We start from the raw sequence: 6410 nt of genomic DNA on the forward strand, positions 1-6410 counted from the left end.
AATATTTTTTATGCATTAAGTTGCTCATGGCTTTATGAGCGGTGTCGTATAGAGTGAACCTGTGTTATAGCTCAAAAGGACTTGTTGCTGGGCGAGTTGTTACGGTTCTTTCTAGCGGCGAGAAAACAGAGAGAAAAAGGCAAAGGAAAGAGAGGGAGGTTAGCCAGAGATTGTCTCCAGTTGGCTACTCTGTACCGGGGAAGGGGAAAGGGAAGCGATACATGAGAGAAAAAGAATACGAAAAACACACACGCACGCACACACGCACACAAAATACGGAATTGTTTCTGTGGGCGCTGTCACGCAGTCTGCGAAGGTGTTCCTAGTGTTACACAGTGTGATCGTCCAATCCTATGTCCCATAGTGTGTAGTCACAATTTGTCACAAAGTCCCGTGTCTTTAAGTAACGTAGATGCGCCTTCATACCGGATATCGCTGAGGTTCTTGTAGGCCAGTTTCCAAGGATGTTGTTTTCCATTATTGGGCGCTTTTCCAGTTCTAGCGTGGCTGATAGGGCTGTTCTTTGCTAATTGAAACGAGAGCACTCTCTAAGAAGGTGCGTAATTGTTTCATTGCACCCGCCGAAGTCACAAAGTAGGCTGTTAGCCATTCCGATAGGAAAGGAGTACGCATTTGAAAATGCTACTCCAAGCCATAGAAGGACTAGAAGGGTGCAGTTACGTCGAGGAATGTTGGACGGAATACGGAGCTGTACATTAGGGTCCAGGGTATGAAGGCATGCACTTGTGAACTAGGATGAATTCCCCTGAACCAACGCTAGGTCGCGCACAAGCGCGGAATTTTTTTTCGCTCCGTCGGCTCTGAAAAGAGGAATCAAACGCCACAAAGATAACACGACACATCATACCAGCGCCCCTATACCAACTGTACAATGAAAGCAAGGCGTCAGAAGAACCAACATTGTGCTATAGGGAATGCAGGATACACGCGAATTCAATACAATTCAGCTCGAAAGTGCACAATTCAGTGCAGGTGAGTGCAAATGCCGCGAAAGGTAATGTGACTCCGCACATAATTCAACGGAGTCAAAAAGAAGTTAGTGTGACTGAGAGAAAGTTATTGCTGGTTTAGATTAAATCGATAAGGGATTTATGAAATCGTATAGAATTAATGTTTGAATTTCGTGTTCCTGCCTCCAGGCTTAGTTATGTAGCACTGAGCGTTAACTGTGCTTTCAGTCTCGGCTTCTTACGCCGTTTCTGAAAGTGAAGAAACGAATATAAATGAAAAACGGTATCGGGAATGAACAGCTCTATGGCTGCAACGATATCTGTGCATGCACATTTGTTGCAAACATACAAAAATAAAATAAATACCTGTATATTTTATGACGAAAGTTTACTGAAGGCTACAAAAACTCAGTAGAAAGTCTAGGAATGTCAAAGCGTGTTTTTGTGAGGACGCAAAACCAATATAATCGCGATGTTTTTTATCATGAATAATAATAAGTTTAACAGGTGTGCAAAATTTCAAAACGGGTGACCTCTCGCTCGAAACGGCGGTAGTCGCTTAGCGGCTGTCACGTGTTACTCTTGAGTACTCTTTGGTGCCCTGCCACAGAAGTATAACTTTGATAAGTTAGGATCCAACACAACCTGTGTACAGACGCACTTGCACGGCTGAAATTTGCCATTATATATTGTCGAAAATTATATGGCCTCCTGACTACGGCGTCACTCGCGCCCAATGCGAAGGCTTCGTTGTGGCAAGAAAGCTCTCAAAAAGCTGATCGCTTCTATCAACACGCGTAATACAATGCTATTCATCGGGGGTTGGGGATTCATCGAGGATTGAAGATTGAGACATAGCTAGCCCAGTAGTTAGCTGTTCTTGTGCTGCAAAGCAACAACTGCTATTACTACGATCGAAACAAGGATGGAAAGCTTCAAAAGCACTTTACACACGCCTGATATAAGAAAACTGCTTTGTCCAGACGCCTGGAATCGATGACAAAGCACGTGTGTCTTCAGTATACCCAGACTGCTCTCGCAGACGGCCGCCTCCAAGAGCATTGATTGAAAAATACTAAAACCATTTCAAAAAAAAAAATAGAGGAGGAAGTAAAGAAACAAAGGAACCTCAGAAACAAAATGCACATTCGCTCCCCCTCCGTGAATTACGTTTCCTCCTTATATTCAACTGTCCATAAAATCTCTCATCGGGGCAAACAATGCGCGCTCTTTTAGCCATTGGTGGCGCGTACTGGCAAATATGGCAAGCTCAGCATCACCGCTAATAGGATCACTAATTCGGACCATTAGGCTAAGTTGATTTTCGATTCACTTCTGGCGTGGTTCGTTCCCCGGTACCGACTTCCGCAGGTCCCTCCATCCTGGCCCCGGTCTCTGCTTTCATGCCCCCGCGAGGCTCATAAAAGGCAACGTATAATTTTTCGCTAATCTTTACAGCGCACCTAAAAGCGATACTGCCAGCAGTAGCGAAGGAAACATGAGCGACAGTGCAGAGGAGCACTTGAGCGCAATGGCTTGCCATATCCAGACGGAAGCGGCTGCATGCGCCGAAAAAGAAAATTAACGACGGGGTTGGGGACGGTGGGAGGTTTCAGAACCTGTGTTTTAAAGCGAAGCTCTTATTTCTGCTTGCCTCTTCCCTACGGTTTGGCATAGGTCGTCTGCTTCTCGTTCTGTATATATATATATATATGCTTTCATAATGCGAACGCCAGCGCATGGGTTTGTATAAAGCCTGTATGACTGACCGTCAAACCAGCACGAGTGAGCACAACTTTGTTCTGCGTAATGCAAAATTGATTCCTACATAATACCTCTACATCTAATGTCGGTTCAAAGGCATCTGTAAAGCACACCGGCCTTAGGAGAAGATTATATAGGAGGGTATTATATTCAGCGGCTTCATTGCTTTGCTTTATTTTTCATTATTTAGCCATTAAGTATGCACCTCTCAGTATCTGCCCATTATTGGATAATCCTCCATAATGGTTATGTGCGACTGCAGAATGGGAATGTGCGAATGTGACACAAGGGATATAGTAAGAAGCCAACAAACAGTGACACCAAGGACTACATAGGGGAAACTGTTTGTACTTCCTACTAATTGCATTAAAGAAATGATAAATTAATGGAAATGGAAGTAAATGAAAAAACAACTTGCCGCAGGTGGCGAACGATCCCACATCTTCGCCTTACGCGCGTGATGCTCTACCACTTGAGCTACCGCGGCGCCGTTTCCCGATACACTTTCTCGGGTATTTATGTGTTGCTACTAGCACTAACCCAACTTGCCGCAGGTGGGCTAGTACTCCGAGGGTTAGTGCCTGTGGTGTCTTCTCGTCTTGTGTCCCGTCTACGTTTTGCGCTGTTAACACCAGGATGGAAAACTAACAAGCTGAAGCTGCTATTCAAGCGAAATACGTCTTCTTTCGCCGACCCGTAGACCTAGTAGTATACCAGCTTGGGCTACTATATATGTGTGTGCTTATGGCTCCGGTGCCGTCGTGCCGGTCACTCCATCGTCGTCATTTCAGCTTCGTGATCTGACTCTCGTCATAGGGTCGTCGTCACGCCTTCCACACCAAGCCAGGGACAGAAGCTGTCTTAAGCTTTGGGCCACTAGAGAGCGAGATGCAAATGAGAGAAAGGCAGGGAGGTTAACCCGAGTTAAAACCTCTGGTTTGCTACCCTGCACTATGGGAAGGGGAAGTAAAGACGGAAAGAAGAGTGGTGACAAAAATAAAAGCGTTAAAAAATTGAAGAGGGACGTAATGGGATCATTATAGTCTCTCTAATAAGCCTCGGCCACGTAAAAACGTCAACAAAGCCTTACCGACTTTCGGTGCGGCGACAGTTCATGTCGGCATTCCAAGACTGACTGTTCCGAAAGTGGCCTGTCGTCAAGGCATGCCAATGTGGTTGCTAATGACAGCCGGTGCGCGTTGTATCGAGGACAGTGTCAAAGTACATGTTCTATAGTCTCCTCGCCGCCGCAGTGACTGCAAGCCGCGCTGTCATCCGTACCGACTCGGAGGGCGAAAGATCTTGTGCCACAGTCGGCAAAGTATCACTGTCTCGAGTCGAGAGAGCCCAGATGGGGGTCGAAGTCGAAGCGATGGGTTCAGTCGGTGTAGACGTCTGTACTTCAAGCTTGGTGTGACATAAAGTTTCGATGGCTTCATTTGCAAGCGCACGAATTTTCATTGCAGCGTCTATTCTTGAGAATGGAATGGAGTCTCGCAAGCCGTCTTCGTGTGCAGATCGTGCTGCTGCGTCGGCATGTTCATTGCTCATTATGCCACAGTGGCTTGGAGTCCATTGTAACGTAATGTCGTGTCCTTGCTCGACGAGGGGTTGAAGCAGCAGTCTGATTTCTAGAACGAGTTGTTCGTGGGGTTCGCGGCGCAAGGCAGAAACCAAACAATGAAGAGCAGCCTTGGAGTCACTGAACATGCTCCATTTCTTGGGTAGTTCATCACAAATTAAACTAAGTGCACAACGAATAGCAGCGAGCTCTGCGGCAGTGGATGTAGTCTAGTGGAATAGTCGAATCTTTATGGTGGAAGTTTTTGCAGGAAAGATCACCGATCCTGCAGACCCATTCACCGTGTTTGAAGCGTCAGTATATACATGATGATGCTCGTTGTATGTCTCGTACAGCAAGAGCAGTGAAAGCTGCTTGAGAGCTGGAGACGAGAGTTGCGCTTTTTTTCGTATTCCTGGTACCATTAGCCAAACTTTTGCTTGAGCCAAGCACCATGGGGGAAACGGAACTCTCGCTGAAGCTGTATAATCTGATGGAAGGTATGCACGATAGCGCAGGACTGTTTCACAAAAGGAGGCGCGTGGTCGGTCCTCTGGCAGTGAGGCTAGATGATGGGCAGGGGCTGGTGCAAGGTGTCTTACGTGTGCTCTGCGCGCTTCCATGACTATATGGGTCTTGGCTTTGAAACGTGTGCAATGGTAATTGTTTCCGCCGTTGAAGAGCACCGCGGCAATCCAAGACACACTCTAAGTCCCTGGGCCTGGACGCTTTCGAGTGTACGCATATTACTTCTGCAGGTGTTGGTCAGCACAGGCAAGCTGTATCGCAAATACCCAAGGAAGAGCGTCCAGTACAGTTGCATCATTGCATGTACTGACGTACCACAGGCTTTTCCTCCGAGAAACTTGAAAACATTAGAAACATCCGTCAGGCGCTTCTTTAGGTAGGCCACATGAGGACTCCAGCAGAGGTCTCGATCAGTCATTATGCCTAAGAATCGGTGCGTCTTGACATAAGGTATGCTTTGACCGTCGATTGAGACATTGTATAATCTCATTGGCTTTCGGCTAAACGCGACTAATGCGCATTTTTCTGACGAGATCTTGAGGCCTTGTTATTTAGGTACGTCGATGTTGACGTCGCAGCTTTTTGAAGCCTTGCGCGTACCTGCGGCCGTGTCACACCAGATGCCCAGACGCAGATGTCATCGACATACATTGATATTTTAACTCTGCTCGGAAGTCTTTCCATGAGACCAATGAGTACAGGGTTGAAAAGCGTGGGACTCAAGACACCGCCTTGTGGAACGCCATGGTGCTTATAATATTGCGAGGTTGGGCCAGCTTCAGTGTTAACAAATAGAGTCCGCCTATGTAAATAACTGTAAATAACCACCTAGGCCTACTGTTTCCAACGCTTCAAGTATGGCGTCATGAAGAACGTTGTCATAGGCTCCCTTTATATCTAAGAACATTGGGACAGATAACCTCTTACACGTCTTTTGGTGTTAAACAGAGGTTATCAGATCGATAACGTTGTCGATAGAACATCGGTGGCGTCGAAAGCCAGCCATGGCGTCTGGGTAGATTTCGTAATGTTCGAGGTACCCCTCAAGTCTGGCAAGGATCATTCGCTCCACTGCCTGCCCAACGCAACTTGCCAGCGCAATTGGTCGGTACGAAGTAATCTCTAAGGGAGACTTGCCAGGCTAAGCGGTACCAGGCGGCTGATCTTCCAATATTGAGGAATTTCGCTGTCCTGCCATGACTCGTTATAGGTATTAAGGAGCGCACTTTGTACCCGTTCACCAAGGTGACATAGCGACAAGGTGGCATAGGGACAAGGGTCACTAGGTATGCGCCCGGGGTCATTACGCCGTCGTGATTGTTGCATCGCCGTCATTTCAGCTTTGTCTCGTCATGCCGTCGTTCTCACGCCATCTTCGTCGCATAGTCGTCAGGCATTCGGCGTCACACCGCCGCCGTGATACCAACGTAGGCGTTCGATCGTCGCCACTCCGACTTCATCATTCGAATTCTGTCATGCCATCGTCGTCACACAATCATCGTCCAAAAATTGTCGCCACGCCGTCTTCATCGCGCTGTCGTGTTACCATCGTCACCACTTCGGTAACGTCATACCATTTTTGTCGT

This window comes from Dermacentor andersoni, chromosome 5 (genome assembly GCF_023375885.2).
Source record: "Dermacentor andersoni chromosome 5, qqDerAnde1_hic_scaffold, whole genome shotgun sequence".
Classification (NCBI taxonomy): Eukaryota; Metazoa; Arthropoda; class Arachnida; order Ixodida; family Ixodidae; genus Dermacentor; species Dermacentor andersoni.